The 25894-nt window shown below is 37.9% G+C and overlaps 1 protein-coding gene and 1 long non-coding RNA gene across 4 annotated transcripts in view; both read right to left on the reverse strand.

Annotated features, from left to right (window-relative positions):
• The window catches only part of LOC141433202 (uncharacterized), a 213920-nt gene that overhangs the window by 78248 nt on the left and 109778 nt on the right, over positions 1-25894 (reverse strand). The window lies entirely within an intron of this gene.
• LOC141433185 (uncharacterized) lies at positions 2121-13638 on the reverse strand. Its single transcript, XR_012451905.1, has 2 exons — positions 8973-13638; positions 2121-6217 (listed from the first exon to the last, which is right to left on the reverse strand). It is a non-coding gene; the product is annotated as an uncharacterized lncRNA (long non-coding RNA).

Genomic DNA, 25894 nt, shown 5'->3' on the forward strand with positions numbered 1-25894 from the left:
CTTATAACACCCCTCTTTTTGCGTGGGGGGTTAAAATGTGTTTCATTGTCAACCTTTTGTGTCACGTCAATGTCATTTTAAGTTTGTAAATTTTAAAATTTGACCTTTACAATGTCTGTTAAAAAGGAATACGAGTACGCTGTTTTAACGCTCATAATTAATTATCTTTTTAACAATAAGTACGAGTGAGGCCACTAGTTAATTGGATAAATGAACTTCATTTGACCTATTGAATGTTCTCTTGCAAGTTAAACATTAATAAAAAAACCGTTGAATAAAAGCTAAAGTAATATATATAATTATATATAATAGGGGTATTGCAGATGCGTTGCCAACCTAGAGGCCTAAGATGGGATACCTCAAGTGCCAGTAATTTCATCGGCAGTCTTACTCTCCACGCCGAAACACAACAGTGCAAGCACTGTTGCTTCAAGGCAGGATAAGCGAGCAAAATGGTGGTAGCAATTCGGGCGGACCCTGCACAAGGTCCTACCACTTGCAAAATTTGGATCGTCGCCTGAAATGAAATGAAATTATTTCTTTCGCAGGAACAAACACAGGTGTTACAAATATTACACACCGCCTGCCCGTCTGCCTTTGGCATCTATCTTAAGAGTAAACCAAACTTAAGAACTCATCTTGAGACAGCTTCTCGGTTGACCTAATACGCAGCGCGGCTCACTCAGTGCGTGCCTGTGTTTGCTTTGAGGAATGCGAGTGCATTTGGAAACTCTATCTCTAGACTTATTTTTTTATTTAAACGGGGGTAAGCGTGTAAATGAATAATCACATGTCAACGAGGAATGGAAGCATGTTAAATATCAAGAGAGTACAGAAGATAAGGCACACTGAAATGACATACATAATACATACATAAAATCACGCCTCTTTCCCAACGGGGTAGGCAGAGACTAATCCTTCCACTTGCTACGCTTTGGCATACAACTCTCGCTTCCTTACATTCATAATCTTTTCATGCATGCACGTCGGTTTAGAGTACTCCTGACCCGACCTTTCTTCAGAACGTCCCCGATTTGATCGTGGTACGTACACTGAAATGAGATCTAAAACAAAGGCAATAATCTCCCGCACCTATTAGAAACGCGAATTCACTGGGCTTTAAGGCGGCTGCTCACGTTAGCTCATGGTAAAAGTCTCGTCAGATGGCGTTAAAAATCAGACTGTCGAATTTTCGTGATGTTTTTTTGTAATTTTTAGAATATCCGTAGAATACTAATAGTTGAGTTTATTATTTGCGAAAACAATTTAGAATTGCCGATTTTTTGAGACTACAGTCGAACGGAAATAGTGTGCCAATTCTGAGATTTCAGGGCTCAAATTTAGGTGTCAGGTACAGCCTTATACGGACACTAGGAGCTCACGCACACATGCAAATAGACAGCGCCAACTAGTGAAAAATTATTGCATCACTTTTCTAGGCTTTCGGAAGGCTTTCGGCGTAAGCTACTACAAAATATTCATATATTTTTTTTCGGGTCACGAATATTTGTATCAACTGTACTTTTGCCCTTAAAATGTTCAAATATCTAGATAATATGAGTGTTTCATATGCGACGATATAGAATTAGATGAATCGTGTTAGAGTCCCAGGAATCTAATCTTATGTGATTTTTGGCTTTGGACTTGGAGATTGTCGAGTATGATATTGTGCTCAAGTTGGTAACCACATATGATGCTCTTGTGACATACATACTTTGATAATCATGCATTACATGCGAGTGTTACTCCTATTTCTTCGAATATTGGAGACGAAATCTTTCCGTGTTTTATTCTACCTACCAGTCTTGATTGCAGTTATCTTTTGAGTTGAAGGTTGCGATAATTCTTTGTATTGTATGTATACCGAGGTACAGAAATGGTCATTTTGGAAAGCTGAAGAACGGAAGGCCGTAATGCTGTATAAGTGTGTCAACTACCCTGATGCGTAAAACAGTTCATGTGTAGTGGTACATAGTAGGCTGGAAAGGAAACAGCCTCGTTGAAGCTATCGGTATGTAGAATCCTGCTGGAAACGACGTTTCATATTTTGAATCTTTATTTATACGTGGATAATACTATCATCATCATCACCATCATCATTATCGTGGTCTGGTTGTTTATATATATCTAGAGGGTCTTTTTCCTTATAAGCTTTAGAATTTCCGTGTAATTTTTCAAGACAGGTACTGCTGTGTCCTTAAAAGGGCAGACCTAACGCTTTACGACGGTGCTGGTGGGCATCGTACGGTAGTAAGCGAGGACCTCTGGGGAGCTAGTACAGTCTCCATGTTTTCAATTGTCGTTTTGTGTCGTGGGTGTGCCAGATAATAAAAATTCTTAGATATAGTTGTGAATTTCCAGGTGTAGAGCTTTATTGTGCTAGCTGCTCGAGGAAGACCTGAATGCGTTCAAGCGTGTTGCTGCTGGATGCAAGTTAATACTATAAAAATGTTGCAAGTATTACGCTTGCGTTATATTAGCGATTAGATTACGCTTGAATCATTCCAAGTACATTTTTTGTTAGATCCGAAGGAATTTGTTTTGGAGTTTTCGACGGTAAATTCAGAACTTTACTTCCTATATATTTATTTGTATTTAGTATGAATAATGAGAATACAGGCTACATGTAGGCATCTACATGTTTCTACGATAAATAAAGAACATTCTGACTCCAAAGCAAATCGGATCTCGTTTTGAACGGTATGCCCAGTATTTCAACCAAGTGGTAGAAATTCGTTCAAGAATTCCCACAAATTGCAAGAAATACCGAGATTACATCTGAATATATTTATACTTACAAGAGATACTTACCTATTTACTCAATTGATGATTAGCTGCTTGACGACGACCGGAGTCTTTCAGTGCTCACCCTACACGCGTATGAGCAAAATTCCTTCTTGATGCGAACCGATTGCGGTTTAGGAACTAATCTTATGAACTTTTTTTTCCTCCCGACCCGTGGTCCAACTACTATGTCCAACTGGTTGCACCACGGGGAAGCAAGTTTACTCATCGTCAACCGGTTGCACCACGGAGAAGCAAAATCAGTAGTCCAATTCTGGAAAGTATGTTTATCCATGGTCCTACTGGGTGGGTCCAATTAGTTTAACTAGTTGAACTACCACTTGAACTCTGTGGAATCGGGGTTCGGACTGTTGGTTTCACTGTATTCAGAATAAACTACATAGTTGTTGGGTTTCATGAGACTTTTAATTTTATAAAAATGCAGTAATGATAGTACCTATTCTGATACACATGACCCAAGGTAATTTTACATCCCCATGGTGCAAATGGTTCAACATAGCAATTGTTCATATGCCCGTTGGACAATAGCCCTTCAGTTGTACCACGGGTCGCAGCAATAAGTTGCAGAAAAAAAAGTAGTCTGAGAATTGAACCATCCTGGGTAAGTTTAGGTTCCCGTGGTGCAACCAGATAGCAGTTGGACCACGGGTCGGGAGGGATTTTTCCCTTTGTGCAGGACGGTAGCTATAGCCACGCAGCGATTTTCCCTCGCTCGTGCCTAAAATATCACATTTTTCAAAATACTACATTACTTATTCATTAAAATTCCCACTATACCAGATGCCCAAAATAAGACATTCCACAAAAAAAAACACTTTCTTGTGTAATCTTCGATTTTGTAATGTGGCGCATGGTATTTTAGGCACGAGCGCCCTCTATCTGGTATAGCTTGGATTGCTCGAAACAGATGCAAAGTCGTGCTCCTACTACAGTCTCCTACTGGTAGGAGCACGAACACAATATTATACTAATTCTCCTACTAGTAGGAGCATGAATACCTATATGTACTGATTTTCCTACTGAAAACCAGATGTATGGAATAGTATCATTTAGTCTAAAAAAACTAAAACACAGGTGGTCTAAGAAGCAATAGGTCATGCAGCCTATCAGTATAACGCAAAAGTATTCTGAAATGTAAAATTTAGCAATATGCGGAATAAAATTATGAACAGATAGAGATGAACCTGAAATAGGATTTATATTCTCAGAGTATGTAACCAATGAAATGACATTGGTCTAAAGAAATTGTAAACTTAGTACACTGTCATTATAAGATATTGACAATTTAGAAAGTGGTTCATTGTTCGAATTGGTCTCTGGTCACAGTGAGAAGTGGTCAATTTAGTGAGAAGACGTTATGAAAATCATCATCATCATCATGATCATCTCAGCAGTAGGACGTTCACTGTTGGACAGAGGGCTCCAACCATAACCTCCAGTTGCTTCGGTTGGCAGCGGCCCCCACCGTGGACCCACGGCTTTAACCAAATCATCCGTCCATCTCGTTGGTGGACGTCCTACGCTGCGCTTGCCGATCCGCGGTCTCCACTCGAGTACAATACAATACAATACAATAACTCTTTATTGCACACCAAAAAACAGTAAACAGTACAGAGAACACAAGTATATACATAGAGATTTTCTAAGGTAAGCAATAGGCGGCCTTATCGCTTCAGAGCGATCTCTTCCAGGCAACCTTTACAAGGAACAGAAATAAGGAATACATTTTAGCAGTACGAGTACTTTTCGGCCCCAACGGCAATCCTATACTTTGCGGAGGTTCATAATATCAATGAACTGAATCAATTGCTTTGCTCACCCGTGACTTTATAATAGCTACGTTTATGCATGAAATGTGTGTTCATGCAGTTCCTCCACCTGCACACTGTCGGAATACGCACAAATCATCAAACACATCTATCACCACCACCACACTACACTGACGCGTTTCGAACTCGACCAGATCTCATCTTTAGAGCAACACAAACGTTCACCATACTACCAGATGTTAGAAATAGTAAAAGATATAAAGATATTATTATAAAGGTCGTGGGTGAGCAAAGTAAATATTTCAGTTCACCTATAGGTACAAAAATATATTATGTAGTACTTACTGTACAGTCACCACCATAAGCGTGGAAGCTGTCTAGGTGCTGAAGAATATCTGAACATGATTATATTTTTATTGTGCATTACGTAAATGCGTGTTCCGATAATTTTTAAATGTTTAGACAGCTCCGCTATGTGTTGTGGCGTCAGTACGAATATATCACGAAATAGAAGTATGCAAATCACGTAAACGATATCTTGAGCATGAAAGAATAAAACAAAGATAATTATAACATTTTTAATAATAGGGAGACTATTTTACAAGGTCCTAAAATTACCCTTACCTACTCACCCATAAAGTAGAGGCAGCATCCAAAATAGATCTTGTATACTTAGCGTAGTTCTTAGCAGCAGTAAAAAAAAAAACAAAGTAGTTGAGATGGCTGTTCTACTTTTGTCATTGATAATTCCTATATCATATAACTTAGATTGAGAAGTGAGTGAGAAAAACTGCAATCCCCTAAAGAAATTAAGTCTTAGAAAAATAATGTCTATTGTCTGCTGCAGTGTGGATGTCGTCGCTCGATCGTGGGATTTACAGCTAATAATTAATTAACTTAATTTTTGACTATCTTTTACACAGTAAGAGTTAGGATTCTAGTGTCTTGGAGAAATTAACTTCGTTTGACTATAGTGCCCCCTCAAAGTTAACAATCAAAAATAACACGGTGTATAATATCTTTATAGTGCAGACATTTACAGCTTATAGTTTTACCAAGTGTCTAGGTATGCTTCATCGTAATCAGTCGTAAGTCTATTCATGGTAAAAGTTGTATCTTTATTTTATAACAATAGATTTCTTAAAAACAAAAAAATAATTATATTCACGATTCGATACTACATGTTGTCTTTAGTGGTTATACTTATATTTTTGTGACAACCTATATATTCCTCAATTTAATCCGCAAGATCTTGTAAAATCAAAAAATATTGAAAGTCATAAATAATCAAATCATATAGGTAACGAACAATTGACACCTCACTGACGTCACGCCCAAACTGAAAGAGACGTATATATTATTTGACAATATGGTACTGTTTTCGATGATTGTCATTTTTTGAAATAAGAACGGTGGTTTAATCAATCTGTAAAGGTATTTAGTACTTATGTAGCAAGAGCTGTAAGTAACTGTTGAATCTTCGGCTCCTATCCATGAGACTACCGGGCCCAATTGCATAATAGGTAAAGTACAAGCTAAGAGTATTGGTGAATTTTAATACAAAATCGCTAATACTATTTGCTTTGTACTTTGTTATGTATTACGTACTTGTCTCAGAAAATAATTTGAAGTCCATTATGAATCTGAAAAGTTAAATATATTTAGTGAGCAAAAACAGTAAAAGGAAAGACAAACGAAGGAACAAAATAAAACTCATTTATAATTTTAAGTTTATCTTTTTTTCCATACATTTAGGAGATAATTCTTAATAAACCGGCCAAGAAAAAAAGTCATTTGATCAAAAACCTAAACCTGCTCCGCCAAAATAATATCTTCACTGCTGCGGATCGAGCGAGTGAAGCGAGCGAGATCGATGTAGGTGGAGCGGATGCGACTCTGTTGGGTCAGGTTGAAGGGCAAGGGCGGCGAGTGAGGCGGCAGCCCGGCCTCGACCTTCGTTTGGAGTTTTTTTTTATTCAGACTTTTATCATAGAGAGAGAGAGAGAGAGAGAGAGAGAGAGATCATAGAGTTGACTTTGCGAGTTCGTTTCGTCACTGACGCGTAACAGAGGGATTTTGCTAAACAAGTGTAGTGAAATGAAACCGACCGACTGCGAGTTTGATTCGCGCACAAAGGGTTGCGCACCATCTATACAATATTCATTGGACATTAGCAAAAAAAAGGCAAAAAAAAACACGTTTGTTTTATGGGAGCCCTCTTTAAATATTTATTTTATTCTGTTTTTAGTATTTGTTGTTATAGAGGCCGCATAATCTGTGAATATTTCAACTGTCTAACTCTCACGGTTCTTGAGATACAGCCTGGTGACAGCCGGACGGACAAACGACCAACGAAGTCTTAGTAATAGGGTTTTGGGTACCGAACCATAAAATCGAGTTGACCTTTTATCTTATTTTGTAATTTCACTAAACTGGTTGAGGTTTATAACTTATTAATAAGAGTAACGTTACCTACTGTATGACTGACTGACGGATAATGCACAGCTTACTCGACTGGAGATATAATTGACGGGTCCCCTTCGTAATCCATAATATCGTTTGTCCTAAACTCAAATGCCATAACACTTTTGCCATAAACACTTTTGACATATCCTATTTTTGCCTTAATGATTTTTTGTCCTAATAATCATAAGCCATAATATTACATGTCCTAATACTCTACATCCCTAATATGTTTTGTACTAATATAGTAAGACATAAAACTTACGAGTAATAATATTAAAATCCATAATATTAATTGTCATAACAGAGCACTTGTAGGTAAACAGCGACTTGCGAGCCAGAAAAGTATATTACGTTACAACTGAGTTCCCAACAGTGACGAACCGGTACCAGAAAAGTAAGTTAGGTTAGGTTAGAACTGCGACTCCTACAGAAACGAACCGCAGCCAGAAAAATAGGTTAGGTTAGAACTGCGACCCCTACAAAAAAGAACAGCAGTCAGAAAAGTATTTTATTTAAAATTATTTATAAAGTGGCATTTTTTTTAGTGTATTATTATTTACTACTATTATATGCAATTTCCCGGGATAAAAACTGTCCTATGGCCTTTTCTGGGACTCAAACTATCTATGTAGGTACCGAATTTTATCTAAATTGGTTCAGCGGTTTTGAAGTGATGGGGTAACAAACAAACAAACAGACTTACAAACTTTCGCATTTATTATATTAGTGGTAAGGGGGATGATTCAACGGTGTGTGAAGTTTCCAAACCAGTTTAGTACAAAAGTGATTATGTCAACCAATATTTGGACATGTGAGTATAAGGACATAATATGTTAATTAGTACTTACGAAATTAGTGCAAATAAGCATTAGGATATTCAATATTAGGAAAAAAATTATGGAATGACATTATGGCAAAATATCATTATGACATAAGTTGTTATGGATTCCAATATAGATCCAAAATTGACATTCCACACCGCAGTGCTGGAGCCTGGAGTTTATATTTGGCAACAGAGAGCCAAATATAATAATATTAGGACTACGTAGTTTACAGCAGGTGGTGCATCAACAGTAGTTCAGATTATTTAAGCTCAACAAAATTACATCTACACACACACACACACACACCTTAAACTTTGACTTCATAAGAATTTTATTTACCCAATAAGTGACCCTCACGCTAATAAGACAAATGTAATGACGTCACTTGTCACAATTGGTTAAACCGTTGAGTAGTTACGAGCGAACATAGGAACATACGTACATACTTAAATATATACACACAGGTCCAAAACATAACCTTCGCTTCAGTTAGGGTAAAAAGGTACGTGGTAACAGAGTAGTTCGACCTACTAATATGGCCATTCAAGAAGGATCATGGTTTCGAATCCAGTCTCGCATCTCTAATTTTTTTTTTATATTCAATTGCTGTTCCCAATCTTCACTAATTCTCCGTTGTAACTGTTGTAGATAGTAAGTAACGTCTGTTGTGCAGACTTGTTTATATAGTTATATTTTTTCTTTATGTATTGCCTAGTTAGTTACTCGAAATAAACACTGTTGTCAATGAACATCTTTTTGCTAACTCATATCTTACAAATCAGTTATTTAATTCTCTTCCAGCACTTTCCACCAAATATTACAACAGAAACTATCAGCCCAAAAAAATCTCATTCTTATGAAGAGTTAGTACTAAGCGCTATATAGCCACGTTACGGAATCGTAACGAGGGTGAATAGAGCGGGCGACCAGCGACCGGACTGCGTGGCGCTTGGTTGGAGGCATTGGTTAGCGGTCGTGTAATTGACGCTTGGCTGTGCGTGCGTCGATTCGTGCGCTAGTATGAAGTCGATCTACTGCATATTACTTGTATTGTGATGATAATGTGAAATTACTTATTTGTGACAAAAAGAAGCAAAGCAGGTCTTACCTTCTAAGTGATCCACTGGAGTCCAATTAGATGATTTTTAGTAAAAATTAGTCTAATTCCTGAAATTAGTTTTTTAAATTAGAAATGACTACTAAGTAGGTTTACATACACTAGTTATCTCTATCTGAACTCAAATTATACACTTTGTCACAATCACAATCACGTTGAAGAGTCCCTGTGAATTCGTGTCATTTACATGTCAAATAGCGTCCCTTTTCTTTGAAATCAATCAAGCAGCGTTGTTGTGATACATATAGGTACCTACGCAAAACATAGACATAACACTGCTAAAAATTTCTTTCGGCTTTGTTGTTATGCAGGTATAAAACGCTCTTATCAAATAACAAGCTGTTACCCGCGACTCATCATCATCATCATCATCGTCATCATAAACATCACATCATCACCATCATCTGCAATACCCCTGGTGTTGCAGATGTTTATGAGCGGTGGTGATCTCTTACTGACTCTTACCATCAAGAGACCCACTTGCTCGTTTGCCATCCATTCGAATAAAAAAATCATTATCGTCGTCACCATCTTCATCTCATCATCATCATCATCGTCGTTGTAGTCGTCGTCATCATTATCATTATCACATCATCATGATCATCATCATTATCATCGTTATCATCATCATCTCATCATTATCATCATCATTTTTTGTATTGTACTTTTAAATACAAGCTTTTTTGCTGACTGAAGTTTTTTTGACTGTACTTGCATTGTCATCCAAATTAGTACATTTTTGTACCAAATTTCAAGTCGATGCCATTTACCGTTGAGGAGTTCCGTCCTGACGATCGAGACGTCTGGCTGGTGGCTGGACCACTCGGGTGACACTACCAAATTATTGTATTGTCACAAGATTTACTGAGTAAGTATGCCGAATTTCAAGTCTATCCAACTGAAAGTGGGTCAAATTCAACTTGCAAGGTTTGAACCGCACATACATATACATTGCAAGTTAAATAAAGCTTGCGAAATAATAAATGAAAAATACTGACTGAATGTGTGTGTGTGTGTGTGTGTGTGTGCGTGATTCGATGACAGACAGCGCACCACCTATAACTAGCTACTGGCTGGAATCAATACTAATAAGTATACAAAATGTAACAAGATTTTGTATTTTGTTTGCTGACTGCACATTTTGTTTCGCTGACTGAACCTACTTACATTGTCATCCAAACTGGGTACGTCTCTGTACCACGTTTCAAATCGATACCACTAAATGTTGAACCACTAAATTTAATAAGGTTTGGTAAAAATTTCATTTTTAATCCCAGTTTTTTTTTGATAACTGTCCTTTTTGTTGACAGTACTTGCATTGTCACACAAAAAACATTTGCATACCAAATTTCAAGTCGATGCTATTAACCGTTGAAGAGTTCCGTCCTGCGGAGACGATCCTGGTCGGACTACCAGGATGTCACTACCAGATTATTGTATTGTCACGCAAATTACATAATCATTCCAAATTTCAAGTCAATCTGACTACTGGAAGTTGGTCAAATTATACTTGCAAGATTTGACTACAGACAGACAGACAGATAGACAGACAACGGGACAGGTGAAACTAAATAAAAGCTTGTAAAAAGCTTGTTATAAAAAAATACACACTTCATCCGAAAATCCTATACCTATAATGTTAATTGCTATGATCATGGTTTACCGGTATTATAAAAATCTTACAAAGCGTAGGTACACTTTTAGTAAAAAAACACTCAATTTTATAGTATTAAAAAATGTGTTGCGACTATACCTGTGTCAGATTTCACAGCATATCCTATGCTGTAAGGATTATATTGTAGTCCTTTTAGCGCCTTAGATATTTCCTTCCTCCAGACAATAAACTTGTTTGTTTTTTGGAAAACTGTGGCTCTGTCCATTGGAGGTCAATTTTGCCATTGTCTTGTAGGTTTTACCGTTGTACGGTAAAAAAAATCTAGGAAACGAAATATGAGACAGCGCCATTCTTCTACATTAAAATTATTGAACTGAAGACGACAATAAATTTAAAAATTACTGACATACAAATAAATGTGACTAGTGGTGATAGTCTGGATGACATTTCCATGACATTATATTTTTAATTATCTAACCAGCCAGTACTTCATTCTAAGTTTCTTTAAAACCTCTTTCATTCAGCCTATTTTGTTATGATTGCTAGACGAATATTACAACCGATATAACCTAATGCTTTCGTTGTTAGTGTCTTTTTTAGCGACTTTTTTTCTTTTTTAGTACAATTTTTTTTAGGGAACGTGCCAACGGAACCCTATTGGTGAGACTCCGCTGTCTGTCTGTCCGTCCATCTGTTACATCCCAGCCTCCTCTCAGAACAAGAGGGCTTGGGCCATAGTTCCCACGCGGGCCCAGTGCGGATTGGGAACTTCACTTCACACGCTTTTGCAGGTGGTAGGACCTTGTGCAAGGTCCGCCCGGATTGCTACCACCACCTTGCTCGCTAATCCTGCCGTGAAGCAGCAGTGCTTGCACTGTTGTGTTTCGGCGTGGAGAGTAAGACAGCCGGTGAAATTACTGGCACTTGAGGTATCCCATCTTAGGCCTCTAGGTTGGCAACGCATCTGCAATTCCCCTGGTTTGCAAATGTTTATGGGCGGTGGTGATCTCTTACCATCAGGAGACCCACATGCTCGTTTGCCATCCAGTCGTATAAAAAAAAAACGCACCATTGAATTGCTTCGCAGGTTTGTGCAGGTTTCCTCACGAAAGCAGTGCAGGGTTCCGACTGTTACAGGGCTCTATCTCTTGAGTCGTAATAGTCAGACACTTGAAATTTTCACAGATTATGTATTACAAATACTAAAAACAGAATAAAATAATTATTTAAAGGGGGCTCCCATACACCAAATGACTCGCATTTGGCCGGTTTTTTTGTGATAGGGTACCAAGGAATTCCAAAAAATATATTACTTATATGACCGCGGCATGGCGCTAGCGTCTACGCAAAATGTATGCAAAATATTTAGTTACATTTTACAACACGTGTGATATTTTGCCCGAGAACTATGAAAGTTTATCTAAGTTCAGGACTGCCAATGAAAGTAAATAACGCTAGGCTAGGTATTTTATCCTAACACCCGGTTTTTACTTACATACAGCCAAACCATTCAAATTTTGACCCGCTAAGTGAAATTGTAACAAACAAATTACACTACGCTTTTGTTGCGATACGCCATTATTTTACAAGCTTTTTATTAATTAATAATAAGTATAGAACATTCTTGTGTTGTTGACCCAAATGGTGGAACCGATGCAGATGTCGAAGCGCGCATAAACAGGGCTCGTGCCGCATATGCACAACTCAAACCGGTCTGGACGTCCCACGTAATAACACGGCGCACAAAAATCAGAGTTTTCAACTCAAATGTCAAATCGGTTCTCCTGTACGGGTGTGAGACCTGGCTCGTCAAGAAAGCAATCACCAGTAAACTCCAGGTTTTTGTGAACAAGTGTTTGCGTCGCATATTAGGAGTTTATTGGCCACGAACCATTACAAACACTAGACTGTGGGAGTTGACGAGCCAGAAGCCAATTGATAAGGAGATCCTATTGAGGAAGTGGCGCTGGATCGGACACGTGTTGCGGAGAACCGATGCTCATCTCGCCAAGCAAGCGCTGGAGTGGCAAGCTGCTGGTAGTAGGAGGCCAGGCCGACCCCGAATCACCTGGAGACGATCGGTTGAGAAGGAGATCTCCCTAATTGGGTACCATTGGCGAGACCTAGAAGCCACAGCACAGGACCGTGACGCATGGAAGTCCCTACTGCGAGCCCTATGTCCCTGCTGAGGGACTACAGGAATTCATCATCATCATCATCATCATAGAACATTCTTGAAGGCATCTAGTTGTTCAAGCAAGTTTTCATGTGGTAGAGCCTTACTGTAACCACTTGCTGACTGCAGTACAAATGGGCCGGCTCGACCGGAGTAGTACCAACCTCCATCTGAATACCGGCGTGAAATAGTACCTTTGCCCAACTCCCCTCCCCCCTTTTATCCTGCCCCCATACCGCCCAATTTAGCCCCCCCCCTCCTCCCTTTTAGGCCGGCAACGCACCCGCAGTCCTAATAATGCTGTAGGTGACCAAGGGCGGCGGTGATCACTTACCATTAGGTGACCCGCATGCTAGTTTGCCAGCTATTTGATAAAAAGAGTAGATTGATGACCTCAAGAAAAAACATTACTTTCTTTGGTTTGACCTGACTTAAAAATACTGAATTTCATGGTTAATTGCACTTTATCGAAATGCTATTACTTATTCTTTGTAAATAAACATAAAAAAGTAAAAAAAAAAAGAAAAAGAATCATTATGCGTCATCGAGTTTCGAACTCCTTCTCTTACTACATACTTCTAAGAATTGGTACCACTGAGCCAAACTAGGTGGTCACGTGACCGCCCGAAATAGTCAATACCTTTTTACAACAGATTATATTTGACATTAGCTACTCACACCACAGTAAAATGGATCAAAATTTACTGCATCATACTGAAATTTAGGTATTATAGATCCTCTCCATTTTGTGATTTGCGACAACAATATGCCCATAACTAACTATCCTCAAAAAATCGCGTCGAAATAACGTCTGTGGAAGAAATATTGATGTACCAAAGTTTGTATGGAAGACGACGCACCTTAAAGTTGAATATGGGAGTCTATGTATGTAATGTATTTGTGATTGATTAAATTAAGTAAATGGTCCAACACACTGAGACTTGTAACGTCAAACGGACCTCTCGATATTAACCATTAGCGAATTGCCTGTATAAAACAAATCTTTGGTGTAAACATAAGTGGTTTTTTATCGAAATAGTTAATTCAAAGTATAGTCACGTCATTAACAGGGTACATTTTTGAAAATCGATCCGTGTAATATTTGTCAACCACAAAAAATCTTAAAACTAACCCAGATGGCAGCTGAAAAATTTAAAGATATTTTTGTATACTCTTAGTATCTTATTATTAGTAAGCACACAGAATTAATATTAAGTTAGGAAAAAGTGAAATACTCATTGGCTCTCACATGATTCACTCTCACGCAATGACAGAGAAGAAGATGCTACGCAGACCGGATGTTATAGATACAATAGGCATTTGTTTTTTTTTTTAAGAAAAAGGAATAATTTCATAGCAGCCGACCATGAAATCTAACTCTGGCAAAGATAAACAGCTGTGCAGAAAACAGAAAAGTCGGGAATGTCTGGAGGACGGCATTGTGGTCGTTTCATGTAAAAGAGCTAAAACAATGTCTGCCAAAGAACTTCATTTTCCCCGACTCGCTTAATCCATATCAAATAAGGCTTATACGTCCTGTAAATAACTTGTGTCATTTTCCTTGAATTTGGTGCGAAAGATATTTACCGAAGTTTTGACAAACAACATTTCGGGCGAAAATAAACGTTGCTAAGGAATATTAATGGAACCAAAGCATAATATCTACACGTTGTTTTAATAAATTTCGTTTCCTTCCTCATATCAATTTGATACTCTCGCATAGCTTTTCGTGCTTACGGCATCAACATTCATTTACATAGTTAAAATTGTTTTATAGATTTCAACAGAAATGCAATCATTTTTAAGTTTTAATAAAATTTTACACGTATAAAACCATTTTCCAGACGAAAACCGAGACTTCTTTTTGCCTCAGGGAAATTCATGTCCTATGTTCGTGTAAAATCGTAATAAGCGAATTCTTTGCAAACGAAGTCACGGGCAACAACTAGTCTAAAATAAAATTTAAAAGTACGTTCAACGAATTCCATTTTATATTAGATCATTTCAGAGGCGTATTTACTCTCTTTACTTATAGTGCAGGGTGTGCGTTGCACACGGGCGCAATTAGGGGCGCCGGCCGCGGCATTTTGTCACACTTTGTACCTATTTCAATTTGACCGCGCGCTTTCTAGATGGCGGTAATAGTACATTGTGTCTTAAGGGCGGTAAACAAGGAATTACCGAAGTCGAAGACTGAGGGCTTTAATGAGTCGACGTTCGTAATTCTAGTACCGCCCGTGCGACATACAATGTTTTTCATCACATTTGCGAGTAAAATTGTATATTTGTAAAAGAAAAACTAATATTTTTTCAAAAATTGCCGATACCGCTGACTACGCTCTTGGCAGTGCCAGCCTCCGCGCCGCCCTACCCCAGCCTGACCATGTGCCCGACGTGCACGCGCCGCGCTCCTGCAGGCCAGCACGACCAGCACGCCATGCAGTATCACACTCATTTACCGACCTTGGGCTTCATGACAAGAAAATTAGTACGGGCAATGACTCATTTACCGACCACGGGTTTCATGACAAGCACATTACGGTCGAGGGTTTTATTTGGGGGGGTTGCAACCAAGGTAGCCTGCATGTTACGACACTGTTTACGAGCAAGTGTGATGAAAAGTAATAATTGCACACAGGCGCTTCATGGGCTAAGGACGCCGCTGGATCATTTCAAGTTATTGGTAAGGGATAAAACAATTATCCATTAACCTTCTGACATCAGAAACGTTTGCTCTCGAAACGCAGAAGGAGAATTAATTGGTTCATCCTTCAAATGTAAAGTTTAGATGATATGCGTCGATATGACATGTAATTATGCAAAGCACCTACCCTCCTCTCGGTCCCGACTTGAGAAAACTCAAAGATTTGGAGGAACTCTTCGAATATTTTAAAAAACAAAGTTGAAACCCGGTTATTACTGGGGACTGATGGCGAGTGAAACTTGAGCCTTATTAAATGTTAATAACAGCAGTTGGCGGGTAATTGAATTCGTTAGTTAAATATTAAATCACTGAACTAGGTCGCGTGCCCGCCATTTTTAGGTTTCTGTTTGCAAACCGAAACCCTTGTAAGTTATTTTAGCGGGATCGTTGACCGCGCAATGTTTTCTTTTTACTGGATAACAAAAAGTAACTGCGAAAGCACCGATATTTAATGATAGTTCAACTAAACGTCAAGAGGAGGAAAAAATAACCTCAAAACTTAAATACAAGAAAGCGTATGTTACTTAAAGGGTAATTTGAATAAATGTGTTTAATAATCAGTAAGTACAACGTCAGTAATAGGAACTGCACGGCTTATTTGCGTGCAACACAATAATTGGTACATAACTCAAACAACAAACAGTATCTGATGCATTTTATGTTTAGTACTTAGTCAAAAAAAATCTTCCCATTCTTCCCATTCCTCTCCTATCGGAGGTTGGACAACATCATGGCGATTCTGACTTTGGAGGCCGTTGCTCTAAAGAAGGAAGTGGTACTGCAGTTGAACCAGTCTCGCAAATTCTTCAGCCTCGAATGTCTTCTCCTGCCCATGCTTCTCTTTCCGGCAATCTTCCCCTGGATAATAAGCTGGAGAACTCTGTACTTGGCGTTTCTCATCACATGCCCAAAGTAACACAACTTTCTTTGCTTGATGATCTTTAGAAGCTCAAGCTGCTTGCCCATTCTTTGCAATAATGCCACGTTGGTTACTTTTTCACGCCAGGAAATCTTTAGAATGCGGCGGTAAATCCTCATTTCGAAGGCCTCCAACTTTATGGTATTCAGCGTAAGGATCCATGATCCAACTCCGTATAACAGCACTGAGAATATATAATAGCATCGTACTAGACGGATTCTCAGTTCGAAGCTCATGTTTCTGTCACACATCACCCTGCTCATCTTGAAGAACGTCGATAGAGCCATCTCAATGCGAACTCATGTCCTGCACGTGATCACCATGTTCATTCAACTAGCAACATAGGAGCTTGAACTGAGCAACCCGTTTAACCTAAAAAAAATCTAGAACTTTAAAATAAATCCATATCGTACTTTCGGTAGTACAGTCAACATCATAAATAAGTGATCACTTTTGTACCTTGTTACTTTAACGTCATGATTGAAAATCCACAGGAAATTGTGTAACGGTTGAAAGCGACAAGGTACAGAATTGATCACTTATTTATGACGTTGACTGTACAAGGGCATAATTGTCTTAAAATCAAAAAATGAGTTAATATCGTACCTTTGGTAGCACAAGGGTAAGATTGTCTAGAATCAAAAAATTGAGAAAATTAAAATAGAAACGTGGATTTATTCCATTGTTCTACCAAAAGCATGAAGTAACTTACTCACTTATTGGAATATTTAGTTCTAAATAGCACCAAATTTTTTCATTACCTACTTGTCGGTAAGTATATTTAGAAATGAAATGATGAGATGAGATTTTAGTTTATTCAGAAAGTATCTGTGTATATACCTGTTTTTTGTACTGCTTAATATGTGTTGGTGTGCAATAAAGAGTTATTGTAATGTATTGTATTGTATATTTACATATTTTTACCGTCCTTTAATAATGTTTATTTCAATCAAAATGCTTAAAACAGAACAGAAAGTGACATAGCGGCAGCGGAATATTGCGTTTTACACTCCACTGGAGTTAATTTAATTTTTGACAACCTAAAAATATAAGATGTCTTCCTTTTTACGGCCGTCGACATTTTCTGTTTTGGCTCTATTCTCTGTGGCCATACTTTAAAAAAATAATCAAGGAAAGAAAGCGTGCAAGGAGAAGACAAGAAGAGCTAAGATCCCATTCCCAGCGTCAGCCCATTCATAGTGTTATTTAATAAAACTATGTACGAGTAGGTACTTCTACGTCGAGTAGTACAGTAATTGCACTTGACAGCTGGAACAAAGTCAAATAGTTCATCGGCGCACCCCCCTTTTATATATTTTGAAAGACGCGCAAAGAAAAACTAGCGTCACGCACAATAGTCACGCCTACAAAGTGGTAAAATAAGAAAATAAAAAAAAATTAGGGTACCCGTAAAGTGGGGTGATTTTTCTTTCTCGACTAATCCTATAGTGTGGGGTATCGTTGGATATTTCTTTTAATACCATTGGGAGGTTGCCAGGACGATTGTTTGATTCAGTGATCTGTTTGCGAAATATTCAACTTTAAAGTGCAAATTTTCATTAATATCGAGCGTCCTCCCTAAAATCTAAACTATTGGGTGGAAACCTTTGAAAAAATTCAGGATGGTAGTAAGTACGTCTTTACAAGGAAAATTATAACGACTATGATTGCTTGAGAATTATTAGTAGTTTAAGAGTAAATAGCAGCCTAAGCTATAAAATATACCTAAACTTGGAAGATTCCATAGGTACCTACACAATACGAAATCCTTACAAAAATGATTACCTAATTACTTGATTTTTTCGTAATAGCTACGAAACGTTATCTTCGGCGTGTCCCACGCGCTTGCCCGGTTTTTTTTCCTATAGCAAGAATGATCTTCTAGTAATATAATAATAAACCATATAAATCATATCATAAGAGCCATCGCTGATAATGTTAGTAAATTTCTCCGTACAAATCACTTCGAAGCTAAATAATGTATAAAATATCGGAACGGGTGCCGGTAAGTTGAATGGAGCCCTGCCATCGATCAATCACTCGGACACTTTGGCTGGATATCAATGAGTTTGGGCTACGGACGCCTCTAGCTTACATATCCCCGCTGCTGTTTGCCTTATTGAATACACTTTATTCGTAGCAGCGTAGGGTAATCGAACTTTCTTTAGATGTCCTTCTTTTATCATCGATATTGAGCGAGCGTTTGAAACTTTGCGAATATAATAAAAGTGACAGACTATTAGAATCAAGTCCAGCTTCTTTGTTTGTTCTCTCTCTCACTCCAATGTCACGCAGCACGGATTTCGACTTACTAAGGTCATGACATAACTCTTTCGGCTCTATCACATTCATCACTGTTCTATTCACGCTTGTCGGTTCCGATTGCAGGAAACTTTCCCTTTTTCTGTACATTACCAATTTTCTCTATGTTAGCGTTGTATTTGCGCCAATTCTTAGAATGAATATCCTTTCACTGAATTTACTAAGAATACCTACTTCTATGATACAGACATGGTTGATCTCATAATACGCTATCAAATAACTGTCAGTATCCAAAGATCCATTAATAAATCTCTTTGAGACACATCCTTGAATCCTGGATCAACATTTTACGTCTCTTGTTAAACAGTAAACACCAGGATGAACAGGATTTACCAATAGTCATGTTTTATCAACTTGCAGACATTAACAAGAAATATCTAAGGAAATGTTTTTGTCATTCACATAAATATTAATACATAGTAGACTAACTAACAAGCCGGTCATGAATTATTTATAATCAATGGATTAGGTATATCAAAAATTACAAAAAAATACACAATCACACACACATACAAATAAATAAAAAAAATTGTCTCCTATAACTACAAAACAGAAAAGTGAGTGACTGACTCGTTGTCAGACAACACACAATTTAGCCTAAACTAGTGATATAACGGATACCGGATTTATAGGGCTTGATCGCCAGGTATCCAGCGGTTGGATTTTTGAACCGTTACCACATTGCTTGTTGCGGCGTATTTAGTGCTACAAGTTCCGAATATTACTCTTTATTCAGTAAACTTTTGCACTTATTAATTTACAATTAAAGTTCAATTTTATTAACTGTTTCAGAGGCTGATGCGTGATGACCATGCTGAAAATGATATCGCAATATAAAAGCATCGTCACATGTTTATCTGAATTTATAAAACTGAACGATTTATTTCACTAGAGCTAAAACATCATAAAGTACCCAACAACTCTATTGTGCTACAAGGAGCACACTGAAAATGACAGCAAACGAACTACACTCCTGATTAATTCATTATATTAATGTAGATATTCATTAATATCAAATATGTAAATAATGATAGTCTTAAGTAGCTTCGGCTATCTTGAAGCCAAAAAACATAACCACAATGATTTTCATTTGAAAATGCGCTAATTTGTGAAAAGCGAATCGATATTACTATAACTATTTTAACTTAATTTTGACCACCGACCCTTCATTAAGCATGGTCCGACAAGCACTTAATTTGATTGTATCTTAACTAGGAAATTTGAGAATTACAAATTGTATCAGCAATATTAACTTAATGTAAAGTGTATGTAATCGATATATTTTTTTGCCTAAGTCAAGTCAATATTATAAGGATGGAAATAATAGCAACATCCTGTTGATTGTATTATCTGTCTCCATATAAGTTAAATTAGTATGGCCCTCAAGCAGCTTAAGAATGGCAAAGCCCCGGGTGACGACGGAATTACAGCCGAACTCCTGAAGGCGGGTGGTAGACCAGTCCTTAAGGGCCTTCAGACGCTGTTTAGTTCCGTCCTTCACCAAGGAGAACGCCAAAAGCATGGAACAGAAGTGTGGTGGTGCTCTTCTTCAAAAAAGTGATAACACCTTGCTGAAGAACTATAGACCCATCTCACTTCTGAGCCATGTTTACAAGCTATTTTCCAGGGTCATCACAAACCGTCTCACACGCAGGCTTGACGACTTCCAGCCCCCCGAACAAGCCGGCTTCCGAAAAGGCTATAGTACCGTAGACCACATACATGCGCTGCGGCAGGTTAAACAGAAGACTGAAGAGTATAACCTCCCCTTTGCCTAGCATTTGTGGACTACGAGAAAGCCTTCGATTCGATCGAGACTTGGGCTGTGCTGCAGGCTCTCCAGCGGTGCCAAGTTGACTATCGGTATATCGAAGTGTTGAAGTGTTTGTACGAAAACGCCACTATGTCCGTCCGATTACAGGATCAGAGCACGAAGCCTATTCCTCTGCAGCGGGAGTCAGACAAGGAGATGTGATCTCTCCGAAACTGTTCACCGCTTCATTGGAGGATGCTTTTAAGGTTTTGGACTGGAAAGGACGAGGCATCAACATTAATGGCGAGTACTTCACTCATCTTCGATTCGCCGACGACATTGTAGTCATGGCTGAGACCATGGAGGACCTCGGTGCTATGCTCGCTGACCTCAGTAGAGTTTCCGACCGAGTTGGCCTGAAAATGAATATGGACAAGACGAAAGTCATGTCTAATGTCCATGTTGTACCAACTCCCGTAATAGTCGGAGACTCTGCGCTCGAAGTTGTTGACGACTATGTATACCTGGGACAAACGGTCCAGTTAGGTAGGTCCAACTTTGAGAAAGAGATCACTCGTCGAATCCGACTCGGCTGGGCAGCGTTCGGGAAGCTTCCAGTGTCTTTTCGTCCAAATTACCGCAGTGTTTGAAGTCAAAAGTCTTTGACCAGTGTGTGTTGCCAGTGATGACATACGGATCTGAGACGTGGGCGCTAACGATGGGCCTCATGAGAAAACTCAAAGTCACTCAGAGGGCTATGGAGAGGGCTATGCTCGGGGTTTCTCTGCGTGATAGAATTAGAAATGATGATATCCGCAGTAGAACTAAGGTTACCGACATAGCCCGAAGAATTGCGAAACTAAAGTGGCAGTGGGCGGGGCACATTGCTCGCAGGACGGATGGCCGATGGGGCCAGAAGGTTCACGAATGGCGTCCGCGGACCGGGAGACGAGCTGTCGGTAGGCCTCCAACAAGATGGAGCGACGACTTGGTTAAGATCGCGGGATCGCGGTGGATGCGGAAAGCACAAGACCGGTCTGAGTGGAGAGCCTTGGGGGAGGCCTATGTCCAGCAGTGGACGTCTTTCGGCTGACATGATGATGATGATGATGATATAAGTTAAATAACTGTTTTTTTCTGTTTTTTTTTTTTGTTTCAAACGTATATACAATAAATCATCGATACTTCGGTTAGTTTTTGTCCCGTATCTTTGTTATGTTTCAATTAATTTTTGAAAAAACTGTGATAAATTTAATGTTACCGAAATTGGTGTTTAAAAAGCAGGTGCTGGTGGAAATCGTACCTCCTCACCAATATTATACAGATTGCATTGATAAAGTTGAATTTGCTTTCCTCTAAGCTTCTTTGCGTAAACATACTCGAAAATTACATTCATTTAACTTTGCCGTTGATACGAGTTTGTATGCCTCGTTTGAATAATAAAGGGGCTATGAAACATCTTTCATATTATGACAGACGAGACGGAGTATAATACGAATCAAATGCGACAGATAGATATTACCTAGATAACTTATCAGGGTGACATTTGTCAACCAAGTTCTATTTAATAGAAAAAACTGGCCAAGAGCGCGTCGGACACGCCCAAAATAGGTTTCCGTAGCCATTACGAAAAATTCAAGTAATATTTTTTTAAGGATTTCGTATTGTGTACCTATGGAATCTCCAAGTTTAGCGTATTTTATACCTTAGAGGTTAGGCTGCTATTTACTCTCAAGTAAACTTAGCCGTTATAATTTTCCTTGTAAATTTGATATACTTACTACTATCCTGAATTTTTCAAATATTTCCACCCAACAGCTCAGATTTTAGAGGGGGGGACGCTCGATTTTAATGAAAATTTGCACTTTAAAGTTGAATATTTCACAAATATATGACTGAATCGAAAAATCGTCTGAGCAACCCAAGCAATGGTTTTAAAAGACCAATCCAACTATACACCACATTATAGGGTTAATCGAGAAAAAAAATCACCCCCACTTTACGTCTATTATAGGAAGTAGGTAGGTACTCTAAATTTTTTTTTAGTTTTTTTTATTTTACCACTTTCTCGGCGTGACTGATATGTATATTCATGCCAAATTACAGCTTTCTAGTACAAACGGTCTCTGAGCTTAGCCGCGGACAGACAGACAGGCGGACAGACATGGCGAAACTATAAGCGTTCCTAGTTGACTACGGAACCCTAAAAAGGAGATCAATTATGAAAGTTATCCTGGCATAGGGGCTATATTTTTTTATTTCGATAGAAATCTTTCAAAATATCGTTCATGTGATTCATATCATGTGTAGAGTTTTTTAAATTTTATATTTATTATTTAGGTATAAAAAGATCATTTTCACTCCTCATGTTCTAAAAGTATATATCTTTGCATAATGGGAGTAAAACGCGTCGTTTACATTTTAGATAGTAAAAAGAAACTAATTAATTTTGTTAATTTTAATACGTACTTAGGCAGAGGCAACACAGCAAAGAACATGATCTGTATTATGCCACTAAAAGTAACTGAAATTGCACACATTGTAAGATAGGTACATGCAAATATTTATCAAATCACTTTGACTATTATTGCAATTTAATAAAACAATAAATAAAAAAAATAAAAAAACCCGACCGCCTTAAAAATACTAATAAGAAGAAAACAAGGTCTAGTGGGCTAGAACTGTGTTTAGTAGCTAACTTAAAGTTCAACAGTCGGGACCCATTAGGTACCTACCTACTACTAAGATTTTTTGAGCTGGTCAAGATTTGAGTGGGTCCCGACTGTTGAACTCTAAGTTAGCTACTAAACAGAGTTCTAGCACACTAGACTTTTCTTCTTTTTAGTATTTTTAAGGCGGTCGGGTTTTTATATTTTTTATTTCATTGTTTTATTTCACTTTTTTTTAATAGTTCTGTGAAAATGGTACATTAAAACTATTATAACGCATATATATGTAGAATGGGCTAATTATTACCTTTCATTTGATACCCTACTCGATAGATTTGAATAAAAAACATTTTAGTTGTTATGAGAGGACACAGGAATAGACATACTCAGTGGCGAAGCGTCCATAGAACCCTATTCCCACTGGCTTGTTCAATATTTACAAAATTGGCCTAGGATACACATGATTTATGAAAGATATATGCGATATTTGCTTCGGCTTTACCACGAAAATATCTGACGCTACGCCACTGAGACATACATACATAACCCTCCTTCTTTGCAGTCGGGTAAAAACATATACTCAAATAATAATATAAGATATAATATATACTAAAAAAAATAAGAAAAAAAATAGAAATAAGAAAATAAGATATTATAGTATATATACTCGTAAAACTGCCAATGAAACTATTATACATTTTCAATCCCCAAAATTAGTGATTGTGTGTTAGGGTGGAGCGTCTATGTATGGAGAAAAATAAAAGTTGTTTAATCAGTCTCGAATACCTCTAAAAACTTGCACATAGACTAGTTTCTTACATAAATATTTTTATATTATTTTTTCGACATATATTTTAGCCCTTTACCTACCATACCTCGAAGATTCTTGTGTGAAAACAACGTAACTTCGCATAAAAATAAATTAATATTATGTTTTATGCTAAAAGTGACGGGACATCAACTTTAATCAAAAATTGTATCAATAAGTTCATAGAGAGGTGTTACAAGTCGCATAAATATATTTAAACGAAAATTGGTGGTATTGGTATTTTTGGCACTCTATTTAATTTCAAATTTTGGTGCATTTATGTAAGTGCGTTACAAAGGTGTTTTACGTAAACTATGTTATATTTCGAATAAGATGACAACATAGTTTTAGTTAAAAACACAATGTTTTACGGAATTTAAGTTAACAATTTTTTCAAATCTTTGAATGACAGTAGTGCTCAAAGTAGGTTTAAATATTTTTATTTTTATCATAAACCTTTGAACAAATCGCAACATTTTAGCACTATGCAGCATTCAAAATCAAAAAAAAAATATCTAACTCAGGTTTGTTATGGCTCTCAAGTCCCTCAGTGAAATAATAAATTTAATGAAATACAATAAAATGCGTACCAAAATAATAACAGACAATAACATACATTTTCTTTCCCAGTGTTTCACGTTATAAGCAAAACTACGGCAATGCTGAAATAGAGACGACTTTGCTTTAACAAGCGCTGACTGAGAGAAATTGGTAGTTTCCTGCCTTTGAGTGATACAAATGTCACAGTAACGACTCTTAGCTAGACAAGGGTTAATTTATCTCTAGACAAATGCTACTATTTCCCGTCTTCAAAACGAGTCTGCAATTCCTTATCGCTTTAATCTCATCACGTGTGCTAACTTTGTTTAACGATCTTGTAGAAACAAGTGCTTTGTGTGATGGCGTAAGAGCTGGTAATTTTGTGTATCTCACTCGGATTACGTTACCGCAGTCGTAATCGTAAAGCATTAAAATCTCCCCAAGTTTAACGTATAACCTGTTTATTAGACGCGCAAAGGTAAGATATATTTTGTCATGATTACGTCGTGCGGTCCCTCTGACACATATACTATTTAATACGAGAGCGAGAAGGACGGTACGATACGAACTTCGAGTTTCGTAGTAGCCCTGCAGGAGCGAATGGACTCAGGACTTTGTCTGGGAGAGACACAAACTCTTTGTACACAAGAGGCCACAGCAGGGCTACTACGAAACTCGAAGTTCGTGTCGTACGGTTCCTCTGACACTTATACTATTTAATACGAGAGCGAGAGGGACGGTGCGACACGAACTTCGAGTTTCATAGTAGCCCTGCTGTGACAGGAGATCATTTTACCTGGTGTCCTTTGTGAAAAATGGCAAAGTCGAGTTGATGTGACGTGGGGTTTCTGAATAAAATTCCAACTTACGACTCACGATTCGAAAATTTTAAAATATTAAGAGCATATAATGGAACGTCACAATTGATATTCAGCATACACTTCAGCCAATTACGTTAATAAATAGCTTTTAAACTCTTACGTTACAGGTTCAGAGCCGTTGAAATTACTTTTTGATACGGAGCGCCAAATGTCTGACAATCTCTAAAAATTCAATAATCTTTGCATGTTCTAACTTTTCATTCTAGCTGTTTTAATAAGCAATAATTTCATAGTGACTTTGTATGAAGCTTAAGCTTGTGCAGAGATTAATAATCTAAAATTAGTTAACGTAGAGACCGCGATTAAATCATGTTCCATGCTCTATAATCCACACCACTGTTCATAGGTGAACACGTACAGGATAGCAATTAAGCATAACCATCAAGAGTAGGTAATTAGAATGTGGCATAATATGATATACAAGAAAAATTAAGGCTGTGTGACAGCTTCACTTTGTTACATTTTTATGAAGCTCATTTTTACAAGCTTTTACTTAGCTTCACCTGTCCCGTTATCTGTCTGTCTG

Source organism: Choristoneura fumiferana, chromosome 12 (genome assembly GCF_025370935.1).
Source record: "Choristoneura fumiferana chromosome 12, NRCan_CFum_1, whole genome shotgun sequence".
NCBI classification, from domain to species: domain Eukaryota; kingdom Metazoa; phylum Arthropoda; class Insecta; order Lepidoptera; family Tortricidae; genus Choristoneura; species Choristoneura fumiferana.